The 17,774-nt window shown below is 37.3% G+C and overlaps 1 protein-coding gene and 1 non-coding gene across 2 annotated transcripts in view; one reads left to right on the forward strand and one right to left on the reverse strand.

The window, feature by feature from the left end:
- The window catches only part of CCDC178 (coiled-coil domain containing 178), a 398,973-nt gene that overhangs the window by 6,285 nt on the left and 374,914 nt on the right, over window positions 1-17,774 (forward strand). The gene's annotated exons all lie outside the window — the stretch shown is intronic.
- LOC123326651 lies at window positions 16,374-16,480 on the reverse strand. The gene has a single exon (XR_006541226.1). It is a non-coding gene; the product is annotated as a U6 spliceosomal RNA (small nuclear RNA).

The following is a 17,774-nucleotide window of genomic DNA, read 5'->3' on the forward strand; positions in this document are numbered from 1 at the left end:
TACTAGCCAATAGGATCCACTAGTACATTAAAAGGATTATTCGCCACAACCAAGTGGGATTTTCCCGGGCTGCAAGGTTAGTTCAACATCAAGAAATCAATCAATGTGATACAATACATTAATAAAAGAAAGAACAAGAACCAAATGATCCTGTCAATAGATGCAGAAAAGGCATTTGACAAAGTGCAGCATCTTTTCTTGATCAAAGCTCTTCAGAGTATAGGGATAAAGGTTGCATACCTCAATATCATAAAAGCCATCTATGAAAAACCCACAGTGAATATCATTCTCAATGGGGAAAAACTGAGGGCTTTCCCCCTAAGGTCAGGAACACAGCAGGGATGTCCACTATCACCACTGCTATTCAACACAGTATTAGAAGTCCTAGCCACAGCAATCAGACAACAAAAAGAAATAAAAGGCAACCAAACCAGCAAAGAAGAAGTCAAACTGTCACTCTTTGCGGTGACATGATATTTTATGTGAAAAACCCAAAAGACTCCACCCCAAAACTGCTAGAAGTCATACAGGAATTCAGTAAAGTGGCAGGATATAAAATCAATACACATAAATCAGTGGCATTCCTATACACCAACAGCAAGACAGAAGAAAGAGAAATTAAGGAGTCAATCTCATTTACAGTTGCACCCAAAACCATAATGTACCTAGGAATAAATCTAACCAAAGAAGCAAAGAATCTGTACTCAGAAAACTATAAAATACTCATGAAAGAAATTGAAGAAGACACAAAGAAATGGAAAAATGGTCCATGCTCATGGATTGGAAGAACAAATATTGTGAAGATAGATGTCAATGCTACCTAGAGCAATCTACACATTTAATGCAATCCCCATCAAAATACCATCAACTTTTTTCAAAGAAATGGAACAAATAATCCTAAAATTTGTATGGAACCAGAAAAGAGCCCGAATAGCCAGAGGAATGTTAAAAAAAAAAAAAGCAAAGCTGGCAGCATCACAATTCCGGACTTCCAGCTCTATTACAAAGCTGTCATCATCAAGACAGCATGGTACTGGCACAAAAACAGACACATAGATCAATGGAAAAGAACAGAGAGCCCAGAAATGGACCCTCAACTCTATGGTCAACTCATTTTTGACAAAGCAGGAAAGAATGTCCAATGGAAAAAAGACAGTCTCTTCAACAAATGGTGTTGGGAAAATTGGATAGCCACATGCAGAAGAATGAAACTGGACCATTTCCTTACACCACACACAAAAATAGACTCCAAATGGTTGAAAGACCTCAATGTGAGACAGGAGTCCATCAAAATCCTAAAGGAGAACACAGGCAGCAACCTCTTTGACCTGAGCCACAGCAACTTCTTCCTAGAAACATCGCCAAAGGCAAGGGAAGCAAGGGCAAAAATGAACTATTGGGACTTCATTGAGATAAAAAGCTTTTGCACAGCAAAAGAAACATTCAACAAAACCAAAAGACAACCGACAGAACGGGAGAAGATATTTGCAAATGACATATCAGATAAAGGGCTAGTATCCAAAATCTATAAAGAACTTACCAAACTCAACACCCAAAGAACAGATGATCCAATCAAGAAATGGGCAGAAGACGTGAACAGACATTTCTCCAAAGAAGACATCCAAATGGCCAATAGACACATGAAAAAGTGCTCAACATCACTAGGCAACCACTATTTAGTATCTATCACAATAGTTTATAGTTTAGTTTAGTTTTTTTTTTTTTGAATCTCATAATAATGGAATTATAAAATATCCATTTTGTTGTCTCTGATTATCTTTGCTTAGTGTATTTTTGAGATTTACCAATGTTATTCCGTGTATTAGTAGTTCATCTTCTTTTTACTCCTTAGCATTATACTATTGCATAACTACATTGTATTTTTGAAATTTAATTTTCTAGTGATGCACATTTAGCTTGTTTCCAATTTACGCTGTTAGGAGTAAAGATATCACAAATATTTTCAGACAATTTTTTCTGTGGACCTGCACTTTCATTGAGTTAAAGTTTAGGACTGTTTTCGCATTATAGAGTAGACATACTTAACTTTATAAGAAACTGTAAAGTAATATATTCTTTGAGAATTTTTAAACATTTCAGAGATTGTAAACTAAAATACAAAATGTTTCCGTTGTCTCTACATTCCCTCTTTCCAAAGTTAACGAGTCCTAATTGCATCTACAAGTACCTATCAACCCATACATCTCTATAGAAAACAAAAAGTGATGAAGAAACGTATATATAAATTTTTGTCTTCCTGTTTTTCTTTCTTTTTTTTCAATTTTTTTCTATTCTTATGTTAATCCACATACATTACATCATTAGTTTTAGATGAAGTGTTCCATGATTCATTGTTTGTGCATAACACCCAGTGCTCCACGCAGAATGTGCCCTCCTCAATACCCACCACCAGGCTAACCCATCCTCCCACCCTCCTCCCCTCTAGAACCCTGTTTGTTTTTCAGAGTCCATCGTCTCTCATGGTTCGTCTACCCCTCCGATTTCCCCCGCTTCATTCTTCCCTTCCCGCTACCTTCTTCTTCTTCTTTTTTTTTTTTTCTTAACATATATTGCATTATTTGTTTCAGAGGTACAGATCTGAGATTCAACAGTCTTGCACAATTCACAGCGCTTACCAGAGCACATACCCTCCCCAGTGTCTATCACCCAGTCACCCCATCCTTCCCACCCCACCCCCCACTCCAGCAACCCTCAGTTTGTTTCCTGAGATTAAGAATTCCTTATATCAGTGAGATCATATGATACATGTCTTTCTCTGTTTGACTTATTTCACTCAACATAATACCCTCCAGTTCCATCCACGTCGTTGAAGATGGCAAGATCTCATTCCTTTTGATGGCTGCATAATATTCCATTGTATATATATACCACTTCTTCTTTATCCATTCATCTGTCGATGGACATCTTGGCTCTTTCCACAGTTTGGCTATGGTGGACATTGCTGCTGTAAACATCGGGGTGCACGTACCCTTTCGGATCCCTGCTTTTGTATCTTTGGGGTAAATACCCAGTAGTGCAATTGCTGGATCATAGGGTAGCTCTATTTTCAACTTTTTGAGGAACCTCCATACAGTTTTCCAGAGTGGCTGCACCAGCTTGCATTCCCACCAACAGTGTAGGAGGGTTCCCCTTTCTCCGCATCCCCGCCAACATCTGTCATTTCCTGACTTGTTAATTTTAGCCATTCTGACTGGTGTGAGGTGGTATCTCATTGAGGTTTTGATTTGGGTTTCCCTGATGCCGAACGATATTGAGCACTTTTTCATGGGTCTGTTGGCCATTTGGATGTCTTCTTTGGAAAAATGTCTGTTCATGTCTTCTGCCCATTTCTTGATTGGATTCTTTGTTCTTTGGGTGTTGAGTTTGATGAGTTCTTTATAGATTTTGGATACTAGCCCTTTATCTGATATGTCATTTGCAAATATCTTCTCCCGTTCTGTTGGTTGTCTTTTGGTTTTGTTGACTGTTTCCTTTGCATTGCAAAAGCTTTTTATCTTGATGAAGTCCCAATAGTTCATTTTTGCCCTTGCCTCCCTTGCCTTTGGCGATGTTTCTAGGAAGAAGTTGCTTCGGCTGAGGTCAAAGAGGTTGCTGCCTGTGTTCTCCTTTAGGATTTTGATGGACTCCTGTCTCACATTGAGGTCTTTCAACCATTTGGAGTCTATTTTTGTGTGTGGTGTAAGGAAATGGTCCAGTTTCATTCTTCTGCATGTGGCTGTCCAATTTTCCCAACACCATTTGTTGAAGAGACTGTCTTTGTCCCATTGGACATTCTTTCCTGCTTTGTCAAAGATGAGTTGACCATAGAGTTGAGGGTCCATTTCTGGGCTCTCTATTCTGTTCCATTGATCTATGTGTCTGTTTTTGGGCCAGTACCATGCTGTCTTGATGATGACAGCTTTGTAATAGAGCTGGAAGTCCGGAATTGTGATGCCGCCGGCTTTGCTTTTCTTTTTCAACATTCCTCTGGCTATACGGGGTCTTTTCTGGTTCCATACAAATTTTAGGATTATTTGTTCCATTTCTTTTAAAAAAGTGGATGGTATTTTGATGGGGATTGCATTGAATGTGTAGATTGCTCTAGGTAGCATTGACATCTTCACAATATTTGTTCTCCCAATCCATGAGCATGGAACGTTTTTCCATTTCTTTGTGTCTTCCTCAATTTCTTTCATGAGTATTTTATAGTTTTCTGAGTACAGATCCTTTGTCTCTTTGGTTAGATTTATTCCTAGGTATCTTATGGTTTTGGGTGCAATTGTAAATGGGATCGACTCCTTAATTTCTCTTTCTTCTGTCTTGTTGTTGGTGTATAGGAATGCCACTGACTTCTGTGCATTGATTTTATATCCTGCCACTTTACTGAATTCCTGTATGAGTTCTAGCAGTTTTGGGGTGGAGTCTTTTGGGTTTTCCACATAAAGTATCGTATCATCTGCAAAGAGTGAGAGTTTGACTTCTTCCTTGCCAATTAGGATGCCTTTTATTTCTTTTTGTTGTCTGATTGCTGTGGCTAGGACTTCTAATACTATGTTGAATAGCAGTGGTGATAGTGGACATCCCTGCCGTGTTCCTGACCTTAGGGGGAAAGCTCTCAGTTTTTCCCCATTGAGAATGATATTCACTGTGGGTTTTTCATAGATGGCTTTTATGATATTGAGGTATGTACCCTCGATCCCTATACTCTGAAGAGTTTTGATCAAGAAACGATGCTGTACTTTGTCAAATGCTTTTTCTGCATCTATTGAGAGGATCATATGATTCTTGTTCTTTCTTTTGTTAATGTATTGTATCACATTGATTGATTTGCGGATGTTGAACCAACCTTGCAGCCCAGGGATAAATCCCACTTGGTCATGGTGAAGAATCCTTTTAATGTACTCTTGGATCCTATTGGCTAGTATTTTGGTGAGAATTTTTGCGTCCATGTTCATCAGGGATATTGGTCTGTAATTCTCCTTTTTGATGGGGTCTTTGTCTCGTTTTGGGATCAAGGTAATGCTGGCCTCATAAAACGAGTTTGGAAGTTTTCCTTCCATTTCTATTTTTTGGAAGAGTTTCAGAAGAATAGGTATTAATTCTTCTTGAAATGTTTGGTAGAATTCCCCTGGGAAGCCATCTGGCCCTGGGCTTTTCTTTTTTGGGAGATTTTTGATGACTGCTTCAATTTCCTTAGTGGTTATAGGTCTGTTCAGGTTTTCTATTTCATCCTGGTTCAGTTTTGGTAGTTGGTACATCTCTAGGAATGCATCCATTTCTTCCAGGTTATTTAATTTGCTGGCATAGAGTTGCTCATAATATGTTCTTAAAATTGTTTGTATTTCTTTGGTGTTGGTTGTGGTCTCTCCTCTTTCATTCATGATTTTGCTGATTTGGGTCATTTCTCTTCTCTTTTTGATAAGTCTGGCCAGGGGTTTATCAATCTTGTTAATTCTTTCAAAGAACCAGCTCCTAGTTTCGTTGATCTGTTCTACTGTTCTGTTAATTTCTATTTCATTGATTTCTGCTCTGATCTTTATTATTTCTCTTCTCCTGCTGGGTTTAGGCTTTATTTGCTGTTCTTTCTCCCACTCCTTTAGGTGTAGGGTTAGGTTGTGTACTTGAGACCTTTCTTGCTTCTTGAGAAAGGCTTGTATTGCTATATACTTTCCTCTTAGGACTGCCTTTGCTGCATCCCAAAGATTTTGAATAGTTGTGTTTTCATTTTCATTGGTTTCCATGTATTTTTTTAATTCTTCTTTAATTTCCTGGTTGACCCATTCGTTCTTCAGTAGGATGCTCTTTAGCCTCCATGTATTTGAGTTCTTTCTGACTTTTGTCTTGTGATTGAGCTCTAGTTTCAAAGCATTGTGGTCTGAAAATAGGCAGGGAATGATTCCAATCTTTTGGTACCGGTTGAGACCTGATTTATGACCGAGGATGTGATCTATTCTGGAGAATGTTCCATGGGCACTAGAGAAGAATGTGTATTCCGTTGCTTTGGGATGGAATGTTCTGAATATGTCTGTAAAGTCCATTTGGTCCAGTGTGTCATTTAAAGTCTTTATTTCCTTGTTGATCTTTTGCTTAGACGATCTGTCCATTTCAGTGAGGGGGGTGTTAAAGTCCCCCACTATTATTGTATTGTTGTCGATGTGTTTCTTTGCTTTTGTTATTAATTGGCTTATATAATTGGCTGCTCCCATGTTAGGGGCATAGATATTTATAATTGTTAGGTCTTCTTGTTGGATAGATCCTTTAAGTATGATATAGTGTCCTTCCTCATCTCTTATTACAGTCTTTGGTTTAAAATCTAATTTGTCTGATATAAGGATTGCCACCCCAGCTTTCTTTTGGTGTCCATTAGCATGGTAAATGGTTTTCCACCCCCTCACTTTCAATCTGGGGCTGTCTTTGGGTCGAAAATGAGTCTCTTGCAGACAGCATATCGATGGGTCTTGTTTTTTAATCCAGTCTGATAGCCTGTGTCTTTTGATTGGGGCATTGAGCCCATTTACATTCAGGGTAACTATTGAAAGATAGGAATTTAGTGCCATTGTATTGCCTGTAAGGTGACTGTTACCGTATATTGTCTGTGTTCCTTTCTGGTCTATGTTGCTTTTAGTCTCTCTCTTTGCTTAAAGGACCCCTTTCAAGATTTCCTGTAGAGCTGGTTTTGTGTTTGCAAATTCCTTTAGTTTTTGTTTGTCCTGGAAGCTTTTTATCTCTCCTTCAATTTTCAATGACAGCCTAGCTGGATAGAGTATTCTTGGCTGCATATTTTTCTCATTTAGTGCTCTGAATATATCCTGCCAGTCCTTTCTGGACTGCCAGGTCTCTGTGGATAGGTCTGTTGCCAATCTAATGTTTCTACCATTGTAGGTTACATATCTCTTCTCCCGAGCTGCTCTCAGGATTTTCTCTTTGTCTATGAGACTCGTAAGTTTTACTATTAGATGTCGGGGTGTTGACCTATTTTTATTGATTTTGAGAGGGGTTCTCTGTGCTTCCTGGATTTTCATGCCTGTTTCCTTCCCCAAACTAGGGAAGTTCTCTGCTATAATTTGCTCCATTATACCTTCTGCCCCTCTCTCTCTTTCTTCTTCTTCTGGGATCCCAATTATTCTAATGTTGTTTCGTCTTATGGTATCGCTTATCTCTCGAATTCTGCCCTCATGATCCAGTAGTTGTTTATCTCTCTTTTTCTCAGCTTCTTTATTTTCCATCATTTCATCTTCTATATTACTGATTCTCTGTTCTGCCTCATTTATTCTAGCAGTTAGCGCCCCCATTTTTGATTGCACCTCATTAATAGCCTTTTTGATTTCTACTTGGTTGGATTTTAGTTCTTTTACTTCTCCAGAAAGGGTTTCCTTAATAACTTCCATATTTTTTTCAAGCCCAGCTAGTATCTTTAAAGTGATGATTCTGAACTCTAGATCTGACATCGTACTAATGTCCGTATTGAGTAGGTCCCTGGCAGTCGGTACTACCTCTTGTTCTTTTTGTTGAGGTGATTTTTTCCGTCTTGTCATTTTGTGCAGAGGAGAATAGATTAATGAGAGAACAAAATGCTAGCAGAGTAACAACGTCCCCAGAAAATATACTCTAAACAAATCAGAAAAAACCTGAAGCAGTGGGAAAAGAAAGGGAAAGAGAGAAAAAAGAAAAAGAAAAAAAAGAAAAAGATAAAGATAAAAACAAAAACAAAACAAAACAACAACAACAAAAAAACCAGAATGTGATCAAATATGATCAGGCTGGTGCATAGATCAGTGCCACACACTAGATTTGGGGTGTATTTTGGTCTTTTAGAAGAAAGTGCCTCCCAAAATTTTAAAGAAAGAAAAGCTTATATATGTACAAAAATAAGGGTTGATATGATGAAGGGATGGAATATGACTGTAAAGATGGAAATTATAAAAAATTTTATAAAAGGAAGTGATAAGAAGTTGTTTGAAAAAAGAAAGAAGGATTTAAAAAAAGAAAAAAGAAAAAAAAAGGGAGAGGATGTGATCAGGCAGGGGACTAGAAAACACCATATACTAGAGATTTAGGGTATGTTTTGATCTGTTAGAAGAAACTATCTCAAAATTTTAAAGAGAGAACAACTTATATATATAAGCCAAAAATATGGGTAACTACTATGAAGGGATAGAATATGACTCTAAAAATGAAAAATAAAAATGTTTTTTTTTTAAAAAAAGGGATTGATAAGATGTTTGTTGAAAAAGGGAAAAAGAAAAATTCAAAAAGAAAAAAAAAAGAAAAAAAGACAGTTAAAAAAAAATTAACTTTGAAAGACTACAGAATCATGGTAAAAAAGCCATGAATTCTATGTGCAGTAGTCCCCTAGAGCTGGAGTTCTGCCGTTCTCATTGATGGGTAAACTTGGTCTTGGCTGGCTGTTCTCGCTGATCTTCTGGAGAGGGGCCTGTTGCCGTTGTTTCCAACTGTCTCTGCCGGAGGCAGAATTGCCCTGCCCTTGCCCCCTCCCAGCTAAGTAATCTGCTCGGGTTTGCTCTCCGGGGCTTTTGTTCCCTGCGAGCTTTCCGTACAGCTTTGGAGGCGGAGAGTGAAAATGGCGGCCTCCCAATCTCCGCCGCGGAGGAGCCGAGAACTCGGGGCCCCGCTCCTCAGTGAGCCCCCAGAGAAAAGCCGTCAGTCACTCCCGTCTCCCCAGTCTCCAGCCGCACTCCATGCTCACCCGGCCTGTGACCGCGCGTTTCTATCTCTGGCACCCGACCCCGGGTGGAGTCTCCAAACCCAGCAGATCCCTGCGGTGCACTCCCGCGCGGCTCCTCCCGGGGGAGGAAGGTGAGTCTCCCCGGATCTGCCGCTTGTTGGGTCCCTGCTGGAGGAGCAGTGGCCCGACTGTGCCGCGGATCACGGTTTATGGCAACCCCGAGCTGAGAGCCCGCGCGCCTGGGCTCCGCCTCTGCAGCTGGCTTCCCTGCTCTGATACCTGGGAGCTCTGCCGCACTCGGGCACCCCCGGTCTTTCTGTGACCCCAAGGGTCCTGAGACCACACTGTCCCGGAGGGTTCCACCCCCGGCTTAGCCACCAGAGTGACGTCCCTCAGTGGAGCAGACTTTTAAAAGTTCCGATTTTGTGCTCCGCGGCTCTATCACTTGCCAGAAGCGGCCGCCGGAGGCCCCTCCCCCGCCGTCTATCCTCCCGAATATCGCCTCGGATTCACTTCTCCGCACGTCCTACCTTCCAGAAAGTGGTCGCTTTTCTGATGAGAGAGTTGTTGCTCTTCTTTTCTTCCATCTCCTGTTGAGTTTGTAGGTGTTCAGAATGGCTTGATCCCTATCCAGCTGAATTCCTGAGAGGAGACGAAATCCAGGTCTCCTACTCCTCCGCCGTCTTGCTCCTGTCTTCCTGTTTTTCATTAAACAGTGTACCTTGGACTACTTTCTGTATCATCACATAATGTTATATCTGTTTGCTATTTGCTTTGATTTATTTTATTTTCCAGGTATTTGTTATTATACATATAACATTGTGTAAGTGTAGCTTGTACAATGTGATATTTAATACATGTGCATATTGTGAGATGTTTACCACAGTAAGATTATTGAACACATACTTAAGTTTACATAACTACTATTTGTTGTTGTTGTTATGGTGAGAACATGTAGAATCTTTCATAGCAACTTAGTTTTCTGTAATTACCATGCTGTATATTACATTTCCAAAACTTATTCTTATAACTGGAAGTTTGTTCCCTTTGACTGAACATCTCATTTCCCCACTTTCCAGCCCCTGGCAACCACTGTTCTATTCTCTGTTTCTATGAGTTTGGTGACTTTTTTAGATACTACATATAAGTGAGATCATTTGGTTTTGTCTTTCTCTGTCTTATTTCACTCAGCATAATTCCCTTAAGGTCCATTCATGTTGTTTCAAATGACAGGATTTTCTTCTTTTTTATGGTTGAACAATATCCCTTTGAGTTTACATATGTGTGTGTGTGTGTGTATTGCCATTTGCAATAACATGGATGGAGCTAGAGAGTATAATGCTAAGGAAATAAGTCAGTCAGAAAAACACAAATACCATATGATTTCCCTCATATGTGGAATTTAAGATTCCACCAAATCTTAAGCCACTAAACTCATATATATATGAGTTATATATATATATATTATTGTATATATCTATATATATAATATATATGTATGTGTGTATATATGTATCTGTATATGGACACTTAAGTTGCTATTGTGCTGATGCTGCAGTGAACATGAGGGTACTGGTATCTCTTTGAGATGGTGATTTAATTTCCTTTGGATATATACCCAGATATGGGATTGCTACAGCACATGGAAGTTCTGTTTTTAATTTCCTGATACTGTTTTCTGTAATAGCTATACAGTATAAATTTATATTTGTACCAACAGTGCATGAGGATTTCCCTTATCTCTGCATTTGATATCTCTTGTCTTTTTGATAATAGCCACTATAACAGATAATGAGATGATATCTCATGGTGGTGATTTGTAGTTCCCTGATGATCAGTGATGTTGAATACCTTGTCATGTACTTGTTTTCCATTTGTATGTCTTCTTTGGAACAACGTCTACTCAGGACCTTTGCCATTTTAAAACTGAATTATTTGTTTTTATGTTATTGAGTTATATGATTTCCTTATATGTTTTGGATATTAATGACTTATCGGATAGATGGTTTGTAAACATTTTCTCCCATTCTATAGGTTGCCTTTTCATTATGATGTGCTTTTTTGTTTTTTTGTTTGTTTGTTTGTTTTGTTGTTTTTGTGCAGAAGCTTTTAAGCTTGATGTAGTGCCACTTAATGATTTTAGTTTCAGTTGGTTGTGCTTTTGGTTTTTGGTGTCATATTGAAAGAATTCTTAGAAGATGTCAATTCCAATGTCAAGGAATTTTTTCTCCATATATTCTTTTAGGAGTTTTATGGTTTAGATCTTACATTTAAGTGTTTAATCCATTCCAAGTTAATTGTTGTGAGTTGTGTAAGATAGGTGTCTGGTCTCATCTCCTTTGCATGGGCATATCTAATTTTCCCTGCATTATTTATTTATTTGTTTATAAAATGATAAATCTTTGATTTATTTTCACTTAAGTGTAACTTTTATTTTACTTACAGTGTTACATAGTTTCAGGTGTACAATATAGTACAATTCCATGTATCACCTGGTGCTCATCACAAATGCTCTCCTTAATCCCCATCACCTATTTAATCCCCAACCCCCATCTTCTCTGGTAACCATCAGTTTGTTCTCCATAATTGAGAGTCTGTTTCTTTGTGTGTGTGTGTGTCTCTCTCTCTCCCTTTGCTCATTTGTTTTGTTTCTTAAATTCCACATATGAGGGAAATCATATGGTATTTGTGTTTTTCTGACTGACTTATTTCCTTAGCATTATACTCTCTAGCCCCCTCCATGTTATTGCAAATGGCAAGATTTCATTATTTTTAAGGCTGAATAGTATTATAATATAATATGGTAATGGTATTTATGGCCAAATATATATCACATCTTCTTTATCCATTCATCAGTTGATGGACAATTTGGCTGCTTCCATATCTTGACTATTGTAAATAATGCTGCTATAAGCACGGGGTGTGTGTATCCTTTTAATAGTGTTTTTGTATTCTTTGGGTAAATTCCCAGTAGTGCAATTGCTGGATTGTAGGGTAGTTCTGTTTTTAACTTTTTGAGTAACCTCCATACTGTTTTGCATATGGCTTCACCAGTTTGCATTCCCATCAGCAATGCATGTGGGTTCCTTTTTTCTCCATATCTTCATCAACACGTGTTGTTTCTTGTGTTTTTTATTTTAGCCATTCTGACAGGTGTGAGGTGATATCTCACTGTAGGTTTGATTTGCATTTCCCTGATGATCAGTGATGCTGATCATCTTTTCATGTGTCTGTTGGCCATCTGTATGTCTTCTTTGGAGAAATATCTATTCCTGTCTTCTGTCCATTTTTTAATTGGATTATTTATTTTTTGGGTGTTGAGATTTATTAGATCTTTATATATTTTGCATACTAACCCTTTGTCAGATATGTCATTTGTAAATATCTTCTCCCATTCAGTAGGATACCTTTTAGTTTTGCTGATTGTTTCCTTTGCTGTGCAGAAGCTTTTCATTTTGATGTAGTCCCAGTAGTTTATTTTTGCTTTTGTTTCTCTTTCCTCAGGAGAAATATCTAGAAAAAAGTTGCTACAACCAGTGTCAAAGAAGTTACTGCTTGTGTTTTTGGTGTACTTGTAAATGGGATTGTTTTCTTAATTTTTCTCTTTCTGCTGCTTCATTATTGGTGTATAGAAATGCAACAGATTTCTGTACATTGATTTTGTACATCCATTATGATTTTTTCCTGAGACTTTACTAACTTGCTGCGGCTAGGACTTCAAATACTGTGTTGAATAGAATTGGGGAGGGTGGACATTCTTGTGTTATTCCTGACCTTTGAGGGAAAGCTCTCAGTTTTTCCCCATTGAGGATGATGTTTGCTGTGGGTTTTTCATATACGGCCTTTATGATGAGGTGTGTTCCCTCTAAACCTACCCTGTTGAAGGTTTTTATCATGACTGGATGTTGTAATTTGTCAAATGCTTTTTCTGCATCTATTGAAATGATCATATGGTTTTTATCCTTTCTCCTTTGCATCCTGAAAATAAATCCTATCTGATTGTGGCAATTGATTTTTTTAAGGTATTGTTGAATTCAGTTTCCTACTATTTTACTGACAATTTTTGCATCTATGTTCATCAGGGATATTGGCCTATAGTTCTTTTTTTAGTGGTGATTTTATCTGATTTTGGTATCAAGATAATGCTGGCCTTATAGAATGAATTTGGAAGTGTTCCTTTCTTTTGGTTTTTTTGGAATAGCTTGAGAAGAATAGGTATTAACTCTTCTTTAAATGTTTGGTAGAATTCGCCTGTGAAGCCATCTGGTCCTGGACTTCTGTTTGTTGGGAGTTTTTTGATTACTGATTCAATTTCTTTGCTGGTATCAGTCTATTCAAATTTTCTATTTCTTCCTGTTTGTTTTGGTAGTTTATATGTTTCTGGGAATTTATATCTTCTAAGCTGCCCAATTGGTTGGTATCTAGATTTTTATAATATTTTCTTATAATTTTTTGTATTTCTGTGGTGTTGGTTATTTCTCCTCTCTCATTTGTGACTTTGTGTCCTTTCTCTTTTCTTTTTGACAAGTCTGGCTAGAAGTTCATCAATTTTATTAATTTTTTCAAAGAACCATCTCCTGGTTTCATTGATTTGCTCTATTGTCTTTTTAGTTTCTATATCATTTTTCTCTCTACTGTTTATTATTTCCTTCCTTTTGCTGATTTTATGTTTTGTTTGTTGTTCTTTCACTAGCTTGTAAGTTTAGGTTGTTTATTTGATTTTTTTTTTTTCTCACTTCTTGAGGTAGGCCTGTATTGCAATTAACTTCCCTCTTAGAACTGCTTTTGTTGCATCTCAAAGGTTTTGGGCCATTGTGTTTTCATTTTCATATGTTTCCATGTACTTTTTTATTTCTGTTTTTATTTCCTGGTTGAAGTATTCATTGTTTAGTGGCATGTTACGTAACCTCCATGCATTTGTGTTCTTTTCAGGTTTTTTCTTGTAATTGACTTTAGATTCTATGGCCTTGTGGTCAGAAAAGATGCATGGTATTGACTTATCTTCTTGATTTTGTTGGGACTGGTTTTGTGGGCTATTATGTCATCTATTCTGGAGAATATTCATGTGCACTTGAAAAGAATGTGTATTTTGCTGTTTTAGGATGGAATGTCCTGAATATATCTGTTAAACCCATCTGTTCCAGTCTGTCATTCAAAGCCATTGTTTTCTTGTTGATTTTCTGTTAGATGATCTGTCCATTGATGTAAGTGGGGTGTTAATGTACCCTACTAGTATGTTATTATCAATTAGTTCCTTTATATTTGTTATTAACTGTTTTATGTATTTGGGTGCTCCTATGTTGAGTACATATTTACAATTGTTATATCTTCTTATTGGATTGTCTCCTCTATTATTATATAGTATCCTTCTTTGTCTCTTGTTACAGTATTTGTTTTAAAGTCTATTTTGGTGAAATAAGGATTGCTACTCCAGCTTTGTTTTGACATCTATTTGCATGATAGATGTGTCTCCATCCCCTCACTTTCAATCTTCAGATATCTTTGGATCTAAAATGAGTCTCTTATAGGCAGCATATAGATGGGTCTTATTTTTTTTCCCCATTCTTCACCTTATGTCTTTTGATTGGAGTGTTTAGTCCATTTATATTCAAAGTAATTATTGATAGATATGTATTTATTGGCATTTTATTACTTGTGGTTGTTTTTGAAGATTTTCTCTGTACCTTTCTTGTCTTTTTCTCTTTCATGTTTTGTTGTTTTTCTTTAGTGAACTATTTCAATTTCTTTCTCTTTATTTTTTCCCTCTTTACTACTGGTTCATGATATATGGTTACCATTAGGGTTCTATATAACCTCCTCTGCATATAGCAGTCTATATCAAGTTGATGATCACTTAAGTTTGAACCCATTCTTTACTACTCTGCTCCCCATGTTTTAGGTATATGGTGTCATATTTTATATCCTTTTCTTTGTGAGCTCCTTGACTGATTTTTTACAGAAATTTTTCGTTTTCACTGCTTTTGTGTTTCCTTCTTTATAGTGTCACTTTTGGTCTCTCTTTTCCACTAAAAGAGTCCCCTTTAATATATCTTGCAGGGCTGGTTTAGTGGTCACAAACCCCTTTAGTTTTTGTTTGGGAAACTCTATCTCTCCTTCTATTCTGAATGATGCCTTGCTGGATAGAGCATTCTTGGCTGCAGATTTTTCCTATTCAGCACTTTGAATATATCATATCACTCCCTTCTGGCTTGTAAATTTTCTGTTGAAACGTCTCCTGCTAGCCTTATGGGTTTTCTCTTGTAAGTTAATAACTTCTTTTGTGTTGCTGCTCTTAAGATTTTTTTCTGTATCACTATATTTTGAAGTTTAATTACATTATGTCTTGGTGTGAATCTGCTTTTATTGATTTTGATGAGAGTTCTCTGTGCCTCCTGGATCTGGATATCTGTTTACTTTCCAGATTAGGGATGTTTTCAGCTATTATAAACTATAAATAAATTTTCTGCCCCCTTTCTCTCTCTTCTTCTGGGACTCCTATAATATAAAAGTTATTAATTATGTTTAGTGGGGTCACTGTGTTTCCTAAATCTATTTTCATTTTGTGTAATTCTTTTGTCTCTCTTTTGTTCAGCTTGATTACTTTCCATTACTCTGTGTTGTAATTCGTTCCTCTGCTTCTGCCATCCTGCTATTCATTTCATCAAGTATTTTTTTTTCATTTATTGAGCCCTTTTTCTTGTCTATGTTATTCCTTATCTCTGTGTTGAGAGCCTCATTCATGTCTTCTACTCTTTTCTCAAGTCCAGTATCCTTATGATCATTGCCCCCCTCAGTGCTGGCCTGCTTAGGTTCCACTAACACCAGAGTGAGCAAGGACAGCCCACAGCAGGCAGAGAGTCAGTGTAGACAAGTGCACTGAAAGGAAAAGTGACTCAGACACAATAGCAGGGAATAAGCACATACATAGGATACTCTCCTGAAGTGCCAGGTTCTGGTAAACAGGGGACATCGCACTGCAGGGGATTCCAGGACCTCCTCTTCATAAAGTCAATACTTTCAAGAGCAGATAACATAGCTGACTTTCTTAAAACACTGAAATAGATACAAGAGAGGGAGACAAAATGAGGAGATAGAGAAATTTATCCCAAATGAAAGAAAAGGACAAGACCCCAGCCAGAGATCTAAGCAAAACAGATATAACTAATGCCTGATAGAGAATTTAAAGCAAGGATCACAAGGAATTTGGGACTTGGGTGGTGCCCAACATGATTTATGGAAGAGACTGTCCCGTCTCCTTTGTCAAGTATTCGTTCATCATATATGCATGTTTTTTTTTCTGGGCTCTCTATTCTGTTCTCCTGATTTTTGCGTTATGTTTTTATGCCAGTACCATACTTTCTTGATTATTATAGCTTTGTAATATAGTTTGAAATAATGAAGTGTGATGCCTCCAGCTTTGTTCTTTTTTTCTCATGGTTGCTTTGGCTCTGCAGGATCTTTTGTGGATCCATAAGAATTTTAGAATTTTTTGTCTGTTTCTGTGGGAAATGCCATTGGATTTTGATAGGGTTTGATTGAATGGACATTTTTAACAAAATTTACTCTGCTGATCCATGAGCACAGGATATCTCTCCATCTACTTGTGTTCTTCAGTTTCTTTCATCAATGTCTTATAGTTTTTGATGTATAAATCTTTCACTGTCTTGGTTAAATTTATCCTAAGTATTTTATTCTTTTCATGCTATTGTATTTGTGTGTCGTCCTTATGCAGGGGCAATGCTAATTTTCTCTGTATTGTTGCAATTTTAGTATATGTGCTGTGGAAGCAAGCACTTTTTCATGCTATTATACATGGGATTGTTTTGTCTGATAGAAGTATAGGTACCTCTAATCTCTCTTTCCATTTGCATGGAATATATTTTTCCGTCCCTTCACTTTGAGCCTTATGTGTCTTTAAAGCTGAAATAAGTCTTTAGTAGCATATATTTGGGTCTTTTTTAAAAAAATCCATTCAGCTGGGCTCCTGGGTGGCTCAGTTGGTTAAGCGACTGCCTTCGGCTCAGGTCATGATCCTGGAGTCCCGGGATCGAGTCCCGCATCGGGCTCCCTGCTCAGCAGGGAGTCTGCTTCTCCCTCTGACCTTCTTCCTTCTCATGCTCTCTGTCTCTCATTCTCTCTCTCTCAAATAAATAAATAAAATCTTTAAAAAAAAAAAAGGAAAAAAAAATCCATTCAGCCACTCTATGCCATTTGTTTGGAGAACTTTATTTATATTTAAAATGATTATTGGAAAAATAAAATTATTATCAGTAGGTAAGGACTTAGTAATGCTGTCTTGTTGATTATTTGCTGTCTGTTTTATATTTCTTTTGTTCATTTCTTCCTCTCTTCCTGTCTTTCTTTATGAATTGATGATTTTCCATAGTGGTATACTCTGATTCCCTTCTTCTTCTCTTGTGTATCTACTATAGGTTTTGCTTTGTAGTTACCTTAAGGCTTACACAAAACATTTTATAGTTATAATAGTATACTTTAAGCTGATTAACAACTTCAATCATATACAAAAACTCTACCCTTTTATGCTTTCCTTTTTATGTTTCTGATGTCACAATTTACATCTTTTTATATTGTGTATCCATTAGTAAGTTATTGCAGCTATAGCTATTTTTCATGTTTCTTTAATCTATATACTAGAGTTAAGCGATTAGCACATCACTATATTATAGTATTGGAGTATTCTGAAATTGACATATACTTATTTTTACTGATGTGTTTTATTCTTTCAAATGTTATTAATTAAAGTCTTTTCATTTCTGCTTGAAGAGCTCCTTTCAGCATATCTTGTAAGGCAGATCTGGTGGTGATGAACTCCCTCACTTCGTGCTTGTCTGGGAAACACTTTCTCTCTCTTTCATTTTAGAAGGAAAACTTTGCTGGCAAAGCTCATGGGGTCTTCTGCAGAGCAGGCCACTGGGAATTGTGATCACTTTCTTTGTATGACTATATTAGTAGCCTCTGCCCTTCTTCCTTGTTTGAAGCCATTTCCATAAGTCTTGCCTTTGCCTGTCTCTGAGTAAGATTAAACTAGAACAGGTCGTTTGTGCAGTGCCCTTAAAGGGCGTGGAAG

This window comes from Neomonachus schauinslandi, chromosome 14 (genome assembly GCF_002201575.2).
Source record: "Neomonachus schauinslandi chromosome 14, ASM220157v2, whole genome shotgun sequence".
Classification (NCBI taxonomy): domain Eukaryota; kingdom Metazoa; phylum Chordata; class Mammalia; order Carnivora; family Phocidae; genus Neomonachus; species Neomonachus schauinslandi.